General features: G+C 38.8%; 1 protein-coding gene across 3 annotated transcripts in view; it reads left to right on the top strand.

Annotated features, from left to right (window-relative positions):
• Nucleotides 1-18,781, top strand: part of RAF1 (Raf-1 proto-oncogene, serine/threonine kinase) — an 80,118-nt gene that overhangs the window by 5,091 nt on the left and 56,246 nt on the right. The window contains exon 2 of one of the 3 annotated variants that reach the window (XM_025885193.2): nucleotides 12,199-12,359. The exons of the other annotated variants lie outside the window; for them this stretch is intronic. The gene's annotated coding sequence lies outside the window, so the exon portion shown is untranslated. The remainder of the gene's footprint in view (nucleotides 1-12,198; nucleotides 12,360-18,781) is intronic. 3 annotated transcript variants of the gene reach the window in all.

Here is an 18,781-nt window from a genome sequence, read left to right as displayed (position 1 = left end):
TTTTTAATTTTTTTTTAAAGATTTTATTTATTTATTTGAGAGAGAATGAGAGAGAGAGCACGAGAGGGAAGAGGGTCAGAGGGAGAAGCAAACTCCCCGCTGAGCAAGGAGCCCGATGTGGGACTCGATCCGGGTTCTCCAGGATCATGACCTGAGCCGAAGGCAGTCGCCCAACCAACTGAGCCACCCAGGCGCCCTCTTTTTTTTTAATAAAAGATTTTATTTATTTATTTGACAGAGAAAGACACAGCGAGAGAGGGAACACAAGCAGGGGGAGTGGGAGAGGGAGAAGCAGGCTTTCCCGCTGAGCAGGGAGCCCGATGTGAGGCTCAATCCCAGGACCCTGGGATCATCATGACCTGGGCTGAAGGCAGACTCTTAAGGACTGAGCCACCTAGGCGCCCCGGAAGCTCAGAGTTTCTATGAGAAGCATTTCTCTGGATCCAGAAGATCATTCAGAAAGGAGCTGTCATTTGCATTTAAGAGAATTTGTTTATAATAGAAAAGACTGGAAAGAGTTCAAATGTCCAACAATAGTGAAATGATTAAGTAAATGATGGTACAGCTACTTGATGGGGCACTGTACTTGTCATTAAATAAAGATTATATGAAGCATTGATGACATGGAAAATGCTGAACACAAAATTATGTATCTGGAATGATTACAGTTGTATAAAAAATACAGTGGAATATTGTTCAGTAATAAAGAAATGGTGTACTGATACATTCTCCAACATATATAAACCTTGCAAACATTATATTAAATGAAAGAAGCCAGTCATAAAAGACCACATATTGTATGATTCCATTTGTATGAAATGTCCAGAATAAGCTAGTTCACAGAGACAGAATGTAGGTTAGTGGTTGCCAGGGGCTGGAGGGAGTGGGGAATGGGTAGGGACTGTGATAGGGGTTTTTTTGGGAGTGATAAAAATGTTCTCAAATTGTGGAGATGGATTCGCAACTCTGAATATAATAAAATTGAATTGCACACTTCCAGTGGGTGAGTTGTATGGTATGTGAATTACTCTCAAGATGTTAAAAAAAAATCTCAAAACCTACACATAGGAAGAAAATACATGTAGATGTTAACAGTGGTTAAACAGTAGAAATAAGGATAATGTTCTTTATACTCTCTGTATTCTCTGAATGTGTTGCTTTTATAATAGAAAAATGCATTTAAGAAAATTAATTGTGTTCATGGTGTGGATCTTTATGTTACCCCAAACATTCAGTAGCTGTTAGATTCCATTGACAACTATATTTTTGAGCTTCTTTCAGCTGTTTTCTTTTTTCTCCAGATCGTCAGACTTTTCTTACTATTTGCCTTGACTATTGTTAGAACCTCTGAAGTGAACTTTTTTCTTATTTCTTCCCATGGTTGTGCTTTCTCCACACTGCTGTCAGATTCACTCTTACTGTGCGGATTCTTAAAAATTAAATTTTATTAATTTTTTTGAGTAGATAATAGTTTCGCATGGCACAAAATTCAAAGGATACAGAAATTTAGGAAGAGTAAGTAAAGTTGTGCAGAGTAATTCTACCTCCCCCTTTGTTTCCCAGCTACCCAGCTTTCTTTCAGGGAGGGAAATAATGGGGTTTTATGTATCTTTTTTAAGATTTTATTTGACAGAGAATGTGTGAGCGCACAAGCAGGGGGAGCTAGAGGGAGAGGGAGAAGTAGGCTCCCCGCTGAGCAGAGAGCCCAGCATGGGGCTCGATCCCAGGGTATCACGACCTGAGCTGAAGGCAGACGCTGAACCGACTGAGCCACCCAGGCGCTCTTTATGTATCCTATTTTGTAATGTTAACAAGAATATTCAAATGTAGATGTGCTGGCCTTCTGTTCGCAAAACTTCCAAGAGTCTCCATTGCTTATCACACTAAACATGCTTTTTTTTTTTTTTTAAAGATTTTATTTATTTATTTGACAGAGGGAGACACAGCAAGAGAGGGAACACAAGCAGGGGGAGTGGGAGAGGGAGAAGCAGGCTTCCCGCTGAGGGGAGACCCTGATGTGGGGCTCCATCCCAGGACCCTGGGATCATGACCTGAGCCGAAGGCAGACTCTTAACAACTGAACCACCCAGGCGCCCCAGACTAAACATACTTCTTGCTTAATGTAGATTCCTCATACTATCTTTGGTGGAATGCAAAGGCTTTTTTTTTTTTTTTTTTAAGCACTTATGTAGGTGCGGGCTAGTGTGCTTAGTGCAGGGTGAATGAGGCAAGTTCCTGCCTTCAACTACCTTATCTAATGAGGAGAGATTGACACAATTTCCTCACTTTTATCTTCCTCTTTTAAGAGCCATTTTGAACACCATCTTCTAAATATCATTTCCTGATCTTTTTTTCCTGTTCTCACTCATTATTTTGTTTCCTTCCTTGAGCCCCACCTTTAAACTTTGCATTTATTTTTCTTATGGCCTTTATCATGTAATCATTTCTGAGTTTACTATCCCATTAGATCATAAACTGAAATTAATGCTTCCTACTCTATATGCAGTTCCTTATTTATTGATATTTGTAAAAAGCTTTCCCTTTGAGAGGCTGAGGGACCATGTTTGTGTGCTTCAGTGAAGGTGTTGAGTCTACATTCCAACACTTAATACTAGGTTTTATAAGACCTTCTATTTAAACTTAAATGATTTCTTTTTTTTGTACTATGCACTATAGATTTTATATGTATGTATGGTGACATATATGAAAGTATTTGTTTACTTCTTTGCTTAGAAGATTGTACCTTAATCATCTTTGACTACCCAGAGTTTAGCATAATGGCTGATACCTGATTGCAGCCAATTTGTTGAGTGTAAACTGCTAAGTAGTGTTAATTGAACTGAATTTTTTGTATAGATATCCTACAACTCTGGCTAGACTTAACTTCCTTAAAGGTGGGGCATATCTTACTCTTGTTTATAAATCTCCAGTTCTTAAAACTTTGTCTTGATTATGTAACGAACATTAACTGAATGAGTGGAGATTCAGAGATTAATCACCTGTGGACTTAGTTCCTTCCTACTACTGTCCATCACAAACACACAGATGTTTGCTATTAAGAGGATATACTTACTAAACTCAAACTCAGAACTTTGTAACAGGATATCTGTTGAAGGAGTCATCTTGCTTATCCTCTCCCTCTATGGGGCATTATTTGTAGATTGCTCTGGGTTCTCATTGCCAGCTCCATGAGGACATTTGCCTGCTTTAGTAGCTCCCTGATTCACTGGCCCCAAAGCACTCTTGTCATGCTGGCTATTTCCTTTTGTGTTCATAGTCTTTATACATGGAAAAGAGTTTTTTTTTTTTTTTTTTAAATTTTATTTATTTATTTGAGAGAGAGAGAGAGAGAGAATGAGAGATAGAGAGCATGAGAGGGAAGAGGGTCAGAGGGAGAAGCAGACACCCTGCTGAGCAGGGAGTCCGATGTGGGACTCGATCCCGGGACTCCAGGATCATGACCTGAGCCGAAGGCAGTCGCTTAACCCATGGAAAAGAGTTTTAACCAGAGAGGATGTGAGGGGGTACGTGATATTCTACCTTCCTTCATGTTAGTCTGGACTGGAATTAGAATGTGATTGTGAATTGTGAGAGTAGAGATCATGCATGACCTTCATGACTCATATTTAGCTGACAGTGTGAAATGGGCCCCTTAGGCTTTTTTGGAGGGGGACAGGTAAGCTATACATAAAATTTACCATTTTAACATATTTGAGTGTACTGTTAAGTGGCATTAAGTACAGTTACAGCATTGTGCAACCATCACCAATACCTATTTCCAGAACATTTCTATCATTCCAAACAGAACCCGTACCCATTAAACAAAACTCGCCGTTCCTTCCTATTTATCTTTGGTAAATTCTACTTTCTGTCTATGAATTCACTCATTCCAAGTACCTCATATAAGGGAAAATCATACAGAATTTGTGATATTGCATCTGGTTTATTTTACTTAATGTTTTTCCAAGGCCCATCCATATTGTACCATGTTATCAAAATTTCATTCCTTTTTATGGATGAATAATATTCCTGTGGGTGTGGGTGTGTGTAAGGTATTTTGTTTATCCATTCATCTGTTGATGGATTCTTGGGTTGTTTCCACCTTTTGGCTGTTGTGAATAATGCTGCTATGAATATTCGTTTACAAGTATCTGTTTGAGTCTCTGCTTTCAATTCTTTTGAGTGTGTGCCTAGGAGTGGAATTGCTGGATCATTTGGTAATTTGGTTTTAACTTTTTGAGGAACTGCCAAACTGTTTTCCACAGAAACTGCACCATTTTTTACATTTCCACCAGCAATACATGAGGGTTCCAATTTCTTTACATCCTTGTCAACGCTTGTTATTTTCCCCCCCTTTTTTTTTTAATGATAACTATCCTAATGGATGTGAAATGGTGCTAGGCTTTTTTCTTACTGCTAATTAAATCTAATGAGGAAACAAACTTAGAAGTTCGCTATATTTGCATCTGGTGGATTTTTTTCACAAATATATTTGTACATAATGCTCTTCAAAGAGGTGTCACACAACTAATGACTCCTCTTTTTTGAAAAGAATAAACTTTTTTGAGAAGCTAGTACATGTAGTTGGTGTAGTTTCTTTATGCCCTATATCCTTTTACTCTAAAGTGTATTCTGTCAACTAGAGAAAGATGATTTCAGTTAATCCTGTGAGATAGGATCTATTAAGTGAGAAAAGTAGAGTACAAAAATTAATACACAAAGATCTCATCTTTATAAAGAAAAATATTCACAAGTGTATATATATATTTTTAAAGATTTTATTATTTATTTGACAGAGAGATAGAGTACAAGTAGGCAGAGAGGCAGGCAGAGGGAGAGGGAGAAGCAGGCTCTCTGCTGAGCTGGGAGCCCGATGTGGGGCTCGGTCCCAGACCCCTGGGATCATGACCTGAGCTGAAGGCAGACGCTTAACTGACTGAGCCACCCAGGCGCCCCTACAAGTGTATATTTATGCATAGAAAAGGTTAGATACATATATCCACAAATGTTGGCAAGGGCCATCTATAGGTTATTATCTTTTGTATTATTTAGACCCCCCCCATTAACATGTATTCTGTAATTAGTGGTTTTTTTTTTTTTTTTTAGGATTTTTTAGAGCACTTGTGCATGGCGCGGGGGATGGGGTGCGGTGGGACAGAGGGAGAGAGAGAATCTTGAAGCAGACCCCTTGCTGAGTGTGGAGCCCCAGACGGGTCTCAGTCCTAGGACCCTGAAATCATGACCTGAGCCAAAATCAAGAGTTGGTTGCTTTAACGGGCTGAGCCACTGAGGTGCCCCTGTAATTAGTGTATCTTTTAAAAAACTAATAGATTGGAAAATATAAATTATTACAAAAAACCTATGTATGCATGTGCATATGACATCTGTATGGGATTATAAGCATGGAGAAAATACCAAAAAAGTAATAGGAGGTTGTTAACATAGGTTACTTGGTCGGGTTAGATGGGGGAAGAAAGGGAAGGGTAAAGCAAAGAAGGGATTTTAAAAAACATTTAGGTGCTATAGAAAAAATAAAGCAGAGTAACAATTTTAGAGGGTACTGAGGATGGAGAGGGGTTGCTATTTATAATGGGTGTGTTTGTAAAGTTATTAAATATGAAGGTTTAAAATAAAAGGAAAACAAAGTTGTGTAAAAAGTAAAAGAGGGTACTGTTCTTCGTCAGACTTGTTTCCAAACTTTTCCTCTTCTCTACTCCCTGGATACACTTTGGCTTTTATTTAACTCTGCATCTATCTATTGACATGCTACCCCTTCTAGTTCAAGTACTATGGTGAAGTCATCCTTAACAGTCCACCTCTTTCTCCACTCAAGCTAGAAGTAACCTTTCCACACTCCCAATTTCAGACTTGGTTTCGGCTTAGGTCGTGATCTCAGGGTTGTGAGATCGAGTTCAGTGAGGAGTCAGCTTCAGATTCCCTCTCTCTCTTTCAAATAAATAAATCTTTAAAAAAGTCACCACCCCTCCCCCCCCCCAAAAAAGACTGCCACATTTTGTAGGACTGCTTGTTATCCTGAAAGTTCTTAGCACAATGCCTAGCACATAGTCAGTTTTGGTAAATGGTTTTCTTCTACTTTAAAAGTTTCTGGAAGGCAAGGGGCAATGTCTGAATTTTATATTCTTCAAAGCAGCTAGCAGTTAAAAGTAGATTCTTAGAAATTGTTTAATGAATAGTGCTCCTTATTCTTTTTTTCCTCTCAGTTCTATGCCTGGTTGCAGTATATACAAAAGCATCTGGTTCCTTAGATTATATATTAATATTTTTATGTGGTAGATAGTGATTTAGTATCAATGAAAAAAGGTTAAGATAAATATTGTAATTCTGTCTTTTCTCCATTAATATTTTATTCAGGTACTTGAGCACCTAATTTTATGTAAGGTGTACTATACTGGATGATGGAGTATAACAAGATTTAAGAAATATAGTTCTTTTCCTTAAGGCATTCATACTTTGGTATATAATTACATAGGTTACGTTTTCATGTTTTTTTAATCCTGTGGCAAAGTATCTGGGTATAATTTAGGGCTTTAATGAGTTAATGGTCTAATTACAGGGAAAACTTGTGCACATGTCCTTGTTTTAAGAAAATTCTTGAAAAGTTGATTTAAAATATTTTCTGAAAAAAAAAAGATGCTATAGATTTTTGCAGGTGCCTTCTTGTAATTCTACAAAGTTCTTAAAGCAAGCAAGGTGGGTGCCTTTGGGGATACCACTAAAGACTAAGGATATCTTTTCTATATGAGAGCCATTGACTCTGGAAGGAATGATAGGAGATTTGACTGAATCAGATGGTTACTTCTTGAAATAGTTCTGCCAAGTTGTAAACATGAAGGACTACCTCCTATCTTAAGGATAAATTCCAGTGTCTGCCTGTGCCAATGTGCAGAATAGTGGATTTATTTATTTTATATTTCATGTCTTTATTCTTGAGGAAGGCAAAATGCTATTTTTTAAGTTACTTGTTGATTATGCAAGGTTTGCCACTAAAATTCATGCTTTTTATGTGGAATAGAAATTAACGGTACGGGGTTGCCTGGCTGGCTCAGTTGGTAGAACATGCAGCTCTTGATCTCAGGTTTGTGAGTTCAAGCCCCACATTGGACATAGAGCTTATACTTAAAAAAATTGTAAGTAAATAAATAATTTAGTGATAAAAGGTTAAGTCAGTGTTTCCAGGTATTAGCAGGCTGAGATATCTGGGTGGTTTTTGTTTCCCTTCCTTCACCTTTGTGCAGCCATCTTACTACCTCATTATTACCTGGCCATGAGAATGTTCATCCCTAAACCAGATTTTATTTGTGCATTGTATATTTTGGTACTTTTGTTAATGGTATACTTTGTAAATGGGTCTGTTCATTTTAAAATTAGCAGTTACTGCCTAAATAAAGAAACTGACAGGTTTGGAGATGAAAAGTAAAACTTGGGCTGAAAGAGTTCAAGATAAAGTGACTTTAAATTAAAAATAATGAAAAACTAATTTGTGGCAAGAGTTAAATATGAAATTGTTCCTAGAGGTCTTTTACTGTAGAGCTGATTGCTTTAATATATTGTTTTGAACTAGCTGATTTTTAACTTGTATTTTTAAAAAAGAATCTTTTCTAAACTTGGGCAGCCTTGGCTTGCTAACTTTTAGAAGGGTAAAGTGTCACATTTCCTCATGTGCCTTTATGCTGCCCAGTCATCTGATGAGGTTGCCAGTTTGTGGTCAGAAATTGAGAAAGAGGAGTGAGGAAACTCAAAATATTGACACACATACCACCTTGCAGTGCATCAGGGTGCCCTTTTGGACTGGTTGGAAAACTGTAACCTAAGCCTTTTCCAAACTAGACATATTTCCTAGCTTGGATGAAATGACATTTGATTTTTTTAAGTATTTGAGCATGTCCGTCAGCAGAAACTTTTTCTGGGTGAGGGTGATTTTTTCCAGTGTTGTGTGACCAACTGAATGATAATAATAATGATAAAAGAACAAAACACTTCCTAAAGGAAGCTTGGGGAAATCATGAAACATTGATCACCCGATCTCTCAGGTGGACCAAGGCTTGACTGAAGAAAAGAATGAGCTTAAAGGAGAAATGAATAGTGAAGTTGCATTATAAGCACTTTAAAATATAAGTATTTAATTGCATTTTCACTCTGCCAAAAAATAAAAAGTTTTTTAATAGTGCAGGCAATTTCAGCCACCATTATTCATTCTGAGTATACGTTAAGAGATTTTTATTGCATTTGAAAAAAGTGATCTATTTAGTTATTCTCAGTTCTCACAAGCCTTATAGTTTGCGGCACAGTTGAGTATGATTCTTTTTTGTCTAAAGATATATTAAAAACAACGAAAAAAGACCTATAGATAATAGCTTACCTTGTTGACTACTGCCTGCCATGTTCTTTTAAGAGCTGACCTTAATTCATTTAATCTTCCCAACAGCCTGATGATACAGGTAAATTACGATCTTCATTTTAAAGAGGAAGAAAGAGAGACATAGAGTAAATACCCTAAATACAGCCCATCTATTTAGGGAGAGATTAAAGGGATTTTCTAGGGTAATTTCGACTCCATCCTACACCCTATCTTCACCCTAGAATTTAGCCCCTATGTATGATGCAGACTTAGTGTTTTTGTTAGAATTCTGGGAATGCCTTCCACTTCATAATTCTCTTTATGATCCATGGTAGTTTTATTTCCTTCTTACAAGCCTTATATTATTGACCCCTCCTAATCCTGTATTACGTTTTAAACTAAATTCTGAAGTTATTGAAGGCATGATCTGGGTCCTAAACTAATTTTCCTCTCCAAGTACTTATTTTTCATAGAACCCTCAGAGATAGCCCCTTTGAAAAGAGGTTTTTTTCCCTTAACTTTTGTTGACCTAAATGGAAACACATTTCTATTATTTTTTCCTGTAAGATGATAATCATTTTGCTAATACTTTATATGTGAACACTTTTCTTCAATATTTGATGTAGGGATTTAGTTCAAAATAACACTTTTAGAAAAATTCTTTCTAAAATGTTTTCTTTCTCCACTAACCAGTGTTTCATAAACGTCTAGCAAACATCCTGTCACTTATGTGTAGAGCATACCCAGCTTATGCAAGCACAGGGTGAGGATTGTGAGTTTACACTGAAGCCTTTAATCTAAAGCTTAGAATGATTGGAGGTATTCACCTGATTCTTTATCTTAAACATTTATCACTTAATGGAGGGACTTCTCTTTTTGGAAAGTTTTCTGTGCTAATTTTGCCAATTTTTATGAAAGTGTTTAAAATGCTTGGAATGGGTGACTCAGTTAAGCGTCCGACTCTGGATTTCGGCTCAGGTCATAATCTCAGGGTAGTGAGATTGAGCCCCAGGTTGGCCTCTGCGGTGGGCGTGGTGTCCGCTTGAGATTCTCTCTCTCCTTCCTTTTCCCCTCCCCCTGCGCATCTCTCTCTCAATAAATAAGTAAATACATAAAGTCTTTAAAAAAGATTCCTGGGGCGCCTGGGTGGTTCAGTCGGTTAAGTAGCTGCCTTCAGCTCAGGCCATGATCCCAGGGTCCTGGGATCGAGCCCTGCATCGGGCTCCCTGCTCCAAGGGGAGCCTGCTTCTCCCCCTCATGTGCCTGCATGCACGCGTGCTCTCTCTCTTTCTCTGTCAAATACATAAATGAAATATATCGAAAAAAATTTGAAAAAATGCTTGGAATTTTATGTAAGAGATAATTCTCTGAAAAGTGAGCATAGTGGGAAGATACCTAAAATGATTTATTGGCTTTTAGTATAAAGCTTCATTGTACAATTAAGTAATTAAAGCTGAGTAGAGACACATCTTTGGAATTGTGTTATGATCAGAATGGCTATTAGTGGCTTTAAAAATTGTGAACTACTTTGTTTATTTCATTATTACCATTTCTCCTGCTTTATATTCCCAGTCTATTTTCTAATTTTCTGATCTATCAGAAAGATATTTAAGTGTTAGAATACTTGAATTAGTTTACTGGTTAAAATATAAACTGACATATACTTCAAATACAACTGTATATCATATAGTGTTAAAAGAACTACTTTTACCTGTATTTTACTTAAAGAGCAGTGAGCTGGGATATTTTATATTTTTCTTACGCATCAAGTCACTGTAAGTTGTACATGGCTTATTTTCTCTCTCTCTCTCTCTCTCTTTTTTTTTTTTTTAAAGATTATTTATTTGACAGAGAGAGACAGCGAAAGAGGGAACACAAGCAGGGGCAGTGGGAGAGGGAGAAGCAGGCCTCCCGCTAAGCAGGGAGCCTGATACGGGGCTCGATCCCAGGACCTAGAGATCATCACCTGAGCCGAAGGCAGATGCTTAACCCACTGAGCCACCCAGGGACCTCTAAGTATTTTTTATTTTTTAAATCAGTGTGTTGTAATAGAGCTGGGATTTACAGTCTGAGGATTTGAAAATTATTTTGTTTTGCTTTTAAATTGTGGCTAAGCCTTTTGAATTTCATTTTCATCTAAAAAAGAGATAGGAATAGTACCTGCTTTAGCCTAACAATCCTTTGAGGTAATGGAGAGGAGAGCTGAATAACCTGTGAAGCTTGTCAAATTGTAAGTTCTCTTGAAGTAGACTTTTTGAAATCAATCTCAACCTTACAGAATGCATTGCTACGTTCTCAGAAAGTAGCTTTAAGGTAGATTGCTTAGGAAGTTCTTAAAACCTCATTTTACATCAACATGCTGGCTGCTTTAGGTATGTTTGCTCTACCACTTTAATATTTTTAAGTGAAATGTAAGTATTTGAAGAACTAAAAAATGAGATTTTTCAGAATGTCTTATTATAGAAGAAAATTTAAAATGTGGATGAAGTATTTACATTGTTTGGGGTGTGTGAGTGTGTTCTCCTCAGAAAGGCAATAGTAAGATTTATTTGGCACATTGGCTTGGCTGAGGTAGGGAGAGGGTAAAACAAAGTCAGCTTTAACCCCGAATTTGTCCAACTGCTTCTTGACTCTTTTAGGCAGAAGTTTTAGGACTTTTTGATTCTTTTTTAAAATTTTATTTATTTATTTGACAGAGAGAGACACAACAAGAGAGGGAACACAAGCAGGGGAGTGGGAGAGGGAGAAGCAGGCTTCCCGCCAAGCAGGGAGCCCGACGCGGAGCTCGATCCCAGGACCCTGGGATCATGACCTGAGCTGAAGGCAGACGCTTAACGACTGAGCCACCCAGGCGCCCTAAAATTTTATTTATTTATTTGAGATGAGAGCGAGAGAGCGAGTGAGCATGAGCTGGGGGGTGGGGAGATGTGCACAGAGGAAGAGGGAGAACCGGACTCCGCACTGAGCAGAGAGCCCTCGTGATCATGACCTGATCCGAAGGGGCAGATGCTTAACTGACTGAGCCATCCAGGTGCTCTGACTTTTTGATTCTTGTATGCTCCTGAAAAACTTCCTGGTTAATCAGGATTGTTAAAATTTTTTCTCACCATGGGTCAGAGGAATCTAACCCCAACTTTCAGGAGAGGAGCTGTGATAAGATAATCAATGAGAAGTGTTCTCTATCTCCAGAAGTTGGTAGAGTAGCATTTCCAGACAAACATTTATGCCTCAGATTAGGCTTTAAGGTGGGAGATGGACCTTGAAGCAAAGGACTCAAATCACTTAAAATTATACCCTAGGTACTGGTAGTTACATTTTCATAATTGTAGTCTTTTCAGATTTGACTTGTCCTGAGGCTACTTAAAAGTACTTTGTATGTGTTGCTCCCTAATAATCTTGCGCCTTAAACATAATCTTGTTTTCAAAACATTTTTTTACCATCTGCTAAACTCAAAATGCAAAAACAAGAGGGCTTTTGAAAAGTTTATTTTGTTTTCTAACTTATGTTTTATTAATCTGGCATGATTTATTGATTTTTGGAAATACCTCTGAATGCAGCAATTCGCTGAAATTATTGCTGGAGCTGGGCCACAGGGTGAGAAGGCTGAAATGAATGTGTTGAGTTTAAAATTAAAATGCCTTTATCACAACTTGGTGTTCTCCTGGATTATGAGCATCAGAATAAATTATACAAGGTTTTTTTCTAAGATCACTTCTAAACAGTTTATTAGGAATTGTACTAGGAAATAATTTGATTTCTTAAAAATTTTTCACAAACATGTATGGCCCCTATATTTACTACTCTCTTATTTTGATCCTTAACGTGTTTACATACCCAGAGTGTTACCTGCTGTAACCAGTTTCTCAGCTACGTGGTGCTTTGTGGAGATTGGGGCATGAGGATTGTGGGATCAGTTCTCAGAACTCTGCAGACTCTCTGGAAATATAGTACAGCTTTTTGCCTTCGTCAACAGAGCTGAAGAAGGACGGGGGGTGAGTGGTAGGTACTATACTGTTAATAGCCATTTGATTTCTTTCCTGAGGTCAAAAGTACAGTATTATGGAGAGAACTTATACCTTGCCTTACCAACGTGTAGATGTTTAAAAAGTTAATCTTATTTCTGGAAAGCGTAAGGAGATGAAAATCACTTACGTTGTCTTCAGACGTTTCTACTTAGCATATAGTGGAAAACTCATTGGCTATACGGGTGTGTGTGTTCATGGAAACCCTCAGGAATGTATTCCTGGTTTTATTTTTTTTTTTAAGATTTTATTTATTTATTTATTAGAGCACGCAAGAGAGCATGAGCGGTGTGAGGGGCAGGGGGAGAAGCAGGCTCTGCCGAGCAGGGAGCCTGATGTGGGGCTCCATCCTGAGACTCTGGGATCATGACCTTAGCCGAAGGCAGATACTTATAACTAGCTGAGCCACCCAGGTGCCCCGTATTCCTGATTTAAAAAAAAATATGAATTTACTGTAAAAGTTGTTTTTCTTAACATTCCTGTATTTTTTAATTATTCAAGAAGGAGTTTGAGAAATATATGATGAGCTATAGAAATCAGCTAATTAGCTTCCAGCCGATTAAACTGTTGACATTCAACAGTCCCTTGTTTTTTTTTTTTTTTAAAGATTGATTTTATTTATTTGACAGAGAGAGACACAGTGAGAGAGGAACACAAGCAGGAGGAGTGGGAGAGGGAGAAGTGAAGCAGGCTTCCCGCAGAGCAGGGAGCCCGATGTGGGGCTCGATCCCAAGACCCTGGGATCATGACCTGAGCCGAAGGCAGACGCTTAACGATTGAGCCACCCAGGCGCCCCAACAGTCCCTTGTTTTTATTCACAGAAAAATTGGTTTTATCCTTTTACTAAAATGAAGAAGAATTATTCTTAGGACTCCTGTTAATGGCCTGTGCTATTTGAACCATAGCAGATACAGGGAAAGTAGTGACTGCTATCCGATTATAGAGTCATTTGCAAGCATGATGTGAAAATGTATCAGCTTCCCCAAATTTTAGCTTTTGCATGTTCTGGGAATTGTTTATTTTTTCTCCTTAATTTTACTGAATGGTTGGTTTTGTGGTTGACAGCATATGTATATGAAGAACGTGTTAAATTAACATCAAGAATCTAAACTATAACTAGCATTGTATGGTTATGCTTAAGAAAGCATTCGTTTTTTTGGGACATGTACCCAGTATATTTGGGGATTATTGTATTTTCTTTAAGCTGAACTCTTCCCACTCCCACATCTGAAGTCCTTCTTTTTCTAGACATTCTTTTGCATTCTATGTGATCTTCTGCATGTTTAAAAACACAGTTCTGCATTTCTTTAGTAGGGGCACTATGGTTTAAAACCACTTTTTAACTTCAGTGGTGTGTATTTAGGACAAATTGGATATGTGTGTATGTGGAAATGTTTAATTCCGTGTGCCAGAGCAGGTGAACAAATTGGATATATGTGTAGGTGGAAATGTTTAATTCCGTGTGCCAGAGCAGGTGAACAAATTGGATATATGTGTAGGTGGAAATGTTTAATTCCATGTGCCAGAGCAGGTGAACAAGAATGGTGCTTGGTTTTATTTTTAAAATAAAACAACTGTGAAGAGAAATGCCAAACAACACTGGTAAATCAAACTTTGGAAATAAGTCCAGCATTATAGAATTCCATAATGACTTCAGTTGGGTGTTAACAGCTGGTTTTTGTCTCTTTGGAGTCTGTATGATGAGCTCATATGACTTTAGCTGACTGCCAGTCAACGGTTGTATTGTGCATATTCTTACAGTTGTAGAATTCCACAATTGTCAGTGTTCTAGTCTTAAGAGTATAGCCCCTTAGTACAGTATAGTGTGATTCATAAATGACTGCACTGATGATTTGATAGAACTCAGCACTCACTGGACTCAGTTGCCAGCATTTGTTATTCAGGAAATGTCTTAAGGACCTGCTGCTGTATGCTAGACACTGTTTTTATTTTTAAAATTTTATTTATTTCAGAGAGAGAGCAAGAGAGTGCAAGCATGAGTGGGAGGAGGGGCAGAGGGAGAAGCAGACACCCTGGGGCGCCTGGGTGGTTCAGTTGTTAAGCATCTGCCTTTGGCTCCTGGGATCGAGCCCTGCATTGGGCTCCCTGCTCACCGGGAAACCTGCTTCTCCCTCTCCCACTCCCCCTGCTTGTGTTCCCTCTCTCGCTGTGTCTCTCTGTCAAAAAATAAATAAAATCTTAAAAAAAAACAAAAAACAGACACCCTGCTGAGCAGGGAGCCTGATCCCTCCATCCCAGGACCCTGTTATCATGACCTGAGCCAGAGGCAGATGCTCAATCAACTGAGCCACCCAGGCACCCCTTGGTTGTACCATTTAAGAATATGCCCAGTAGGCCAGTTTAAGGATATTTCTATGAATTCCCTCCTTTAATCCCTTGATTTCGGTAATTGCCACCTGTAAACTACTGAAGTAGACCACTTGTTTGTTTCTTTCACACACCCCCCTTCGTGTAACGGTATCCCATATTTTTCTCTGAGGATCTGTCAACCCTTATTCCCTATTACATAGCCATTCAGTTTTTTTTTTTTTTTTAAGATTTATTCATTTGAGAGAGCGTGTGCACTTGCGCACTCACAAGTGAGAAAAAGCAGCAAAGGGAGACAATCTCAAGCAGACTCCCTTCTGAGCCAAATGAGGGACTCATCTCATGACCCACGAGGTGACCTGAGCTGAAACCAGGAGTTGGATGGACGCTTTAACTTACTGAGACACTCTGGTGCCCCACAGCCATTTAGTTTTAATGACATTGACCTCATCTTTAGGTTTAGGGGAGAGTTTGATTAGCTTAAAACAATCAGTAAAGCCCAGCCATTTGGACGTAATGATTTGCTCACAGTGACTCTCTGAAGGTCAATGAGATGTGAAGTCATGTTAGGGAGTTCCTCATTCCAGAGAGCTTCCTTGAGAAATGCAATTTACCTCCTAGACTTAGATGAGAATGCCTGTAGCTCTCAGAATCTGCTTGTAGTCACTGATACTTATGGCTTGGCATGGGGGAGTGCTAGCCTTAGAACAAAACAAACACCAAGGAAGGCAGAGAGAAGAAAGCAGAAGAAACTAGATCTTTAGTGGTATCTTTGGACCAGGCTTTCCTAAAGCCATTCTACCTTTGGTCTTGTTAGTTAAATGACCAAGTAAATTATTTTTATTCATGCAGTTTGAGTTGGGTTTTCTGTTACTTGCAACTCAAACTTTTAAGTAATAGCACCCAGCTTACCCCTAAACCACCTATAATTCACTTCAAATATCTGGGAGCCTGTACTTAGGAAAATAAGGTAAAAGTGTATGCTGCCAGGTGAATTAAATTTGTCAGCAAGTATTGGTTGAGCTGCTCATCTATTCATTTATTCAGTTTATGTTTGAGCACCTACTCTGCCAGACCCCATGCTAGGTGAAGGAGCTGAAGATTGGTTCCTGCTTTCAGGGAACTTACAGTTTAGAGGAATAATAGTTAAGTGTCTTTTTTTCTTGAAATAAGCTTCTCCCCACCATTGTTTCAGTTTTCTTTGTTGTAGAATGTGCTGCTCTGTCTCATTTGTATCTCGTTATTATAATATTTCTACCTTGCAGTAGAGTGTATAGTTTTACTACAGCTAAATAATATGTAATATATCCCCCACCTCATTTGTTAATCTCCATAAAAGTATAATGGGTAAATATACTTGAGCTGTTAAAAACTGTTACTGGCATATAAAACAGCAAGTCATAGAAATGAGCAAAGGGAAGAGCTGGTCAAAGGGTTTCTAATTGCTGCTGATCCTTCTCCTAGTGATACTCGATTCCTTATGGATCATGCAGTGCTTTCAGTATTTTGTCTATAGAAGCTAAGGATGCTCGGGGCGCCTGGGTGGCTCAGATGGTTAAGCGTCTGCCTTCGGCTCGGGTCATGATCCCAGCGTCCTGGGATCGAGCCCCACACCGGGCTCCCTGCTCAGCAGGGAACCTGCTTTTCCCTCTCCCTCTGCCTGCTTCTTCCTCTGCTTGTACACACACTCTCTCTCAAAAATAAATAAAATCTTAAAAAAAAAACTAAGGATGCTCCCCAAAAGATGTAAATGCACACATGCACAAGATTCTGTATTCATTTTCTGGGAGTTCTTGAATTCACTAAAACTCTCAGGGGTTAACAGAAGTTAAAACTCTCAGAGGTCTCAAGTTAACCTCCATACCTGCCGTTAAATGATGCTCTAGTTTTTAAGCTTGCTAGTGAGCATAATATACCACCCCCCCAAACTGAGTAAGTTCAGCTTCCCACCTGAAAAATTTGTAATAGAAGAGGTGCACAGTTTTTGCTCACTTTCAGAGTGCTATGTACTAGACGCTAAGCTAGGTACTTTACATACATTATCTTATTCTTCACTGTGATTTGGTAGTTTGTATTATTACTGTTTTTATTTTATAGCTGAGGAACCTGAGACCCAGGTAGTTTAAAAGTAAGTTGCCTAGCACTGGGTGTTATGCACAAACAATGAATCATGGAACGCTACATCAAAAACTAATGATGTAATATATGGTGATTAACATAACAATAAAAAATTAAAAAAAAGTTGCCCAAGTTTAGATAAGCCTGTAAGTAGTAAAGTTGGATTTCTTTTTTTTTTTCCCAAAGATTTTATTTATTTATTTGACAGAGAGAGAGAGACAGCAAGAGAGGGAGCACAAGCAGGGGGAGTGGGAGAGGGAGAAGCAGGCTTCCCGCCAAGCAGGGAGCCTGATGCGGGGCTGGGATCATGACCCAAGCCGAAGGCAGATGCACAACGACTGAGCCACCCAGGTGCCCCATAAAGTTGGATTTCAAACCCAGTACCTTTCCTTACTTCTTAAGTAATTGCTTAGTTTGGTCCTCAGAATGTAGTAAGCAGTCAGATTATTGCTGCTGCTGTTCATTTATTTTTTTTTTTTTAAGATTTTATTTATTTATTAGAGAGAGAGAATGAGAGGGAGAGAGCACGAGAGGGAAGAGGGTCAGAGGGAGAAGCAGACTCCCCGCCGAGCAGGGAGCCCGATGCGGGACTCGATCCTGGGACTCCAGGACCATGACCTGAGCCGAAGGCAGTGGCTTAACCGACTGAGCCACCCAGGCGCCCTGCTGTTCATTTATTTAGCAGATATTTTTTTGAGTGACTGCTCTTCATACTTTTACTTCTTAAGGATAGAAATGTTTTTTCTTAGGACATTTAGGTGCAAGGAACAGTATCCTTTTCAAACTAGATTAGTGAATCTTGTGGGTGCATACTGGGCTTTGGGGCAAGAAAAGTTGCAGGATGTATGTGAGAGTGGAGTCAGGAAATAGTTCAGAAACCCAGATGGCCACTACTGAGTTATTGCAGACCTGCCTTTTTGTTAGGTAACAGCTTTATTGAGATATCATTCACATATCATGCAATTCACCTTTATATACATAGATAGTATATAATTAAGTTTTTTGGGGATATATTAACAGTTGTACAACCATTACTACAGTCAAATTTAGAACATTTCCATCACCCCCATAAAGAAACCCTTTAGCTATAACCCTCCAAACCTCTCTATCTCCCCAGCCCTAGACAACCACTGATCTACTTTCTATCTCTATGTGCTTACCTGTTCTGGACTTTTATATGAATGGAATCATGTATTACGGTTTTTTTATGATCTACTTATTTCATCATCCATGTTGAGGCATGTATCAGTACTTCATTCTTTTTAATGTCTGAGTAATATTGCATCATTTGGATATCCATTCCTCCATTGATTGGGCGTTTTTGCTAGTAGGAATAATGCTGCTGTCTAAGGTTCTAATAACCTACAAGTGCAACTTAAAGGCCTGTAATTCCAGTCTGTAGGAAAGAGAGAAGCCTGATGTTTTTTATTGCTCTGGGCAGTCTTTTGGAAGAGAAAAGAATAATTTTTATTGGGTTTTATTTGGAAATATTGCAAGTAACAGGAGGATACTTTTTTTTTTTTTTTAAGATTTTTATTTGTTTATTTGACACACATAAGAGAGAGAGAGAGGTAGCGCGAGAGGGAACACCAGCAGGGGGAGTGGGAGAGGGAGAAGCAGGCTTCCCGCAGAGCAGGGAGCCCGATGTGGGACTCGATCCCAGAACCCTGGGATCATGATCCGAGCCGAAGGCAGATGCCCAACGACTGAGCCACCCAGGCGCCCCTCATAACATAAATGTACTACCTTAACCATTTTTGTGTATATAGTTCAGTGACATTAAGTACATACACATTCTGCAACCATCCACCACTATCTCCAGACCTTTTTCATCATCCCAGACTGAAACTCCACACTCATTGAACTCCCCAGTACTACCTCCCCTTGCTGCCCCTGGCAACTGCAATTCTACTTTCTGTTTCTATGAATTTGACTAGGTATGTAATGTAAGTG

This window comes from Callorhinus ursinus, unplaced genomic scaffold (genome assembly GCF_003265705.2).
Source record: "Callorhinus ursinus isolate GAN/ISIS: 27379988/994484 unplaced genomic scaffold, GSC_fseal_2.0 scaffold15, whole genome shotgun sequence".
NCBI lineage: Eukaryota > Metazoa > Chordata > Mammalia > Carnivora > Otariidae > Callorhinus > Callorhinus ursinus.
This window is presented reverse-complemented; position numbering and strand designations above follow the sequence as displayed.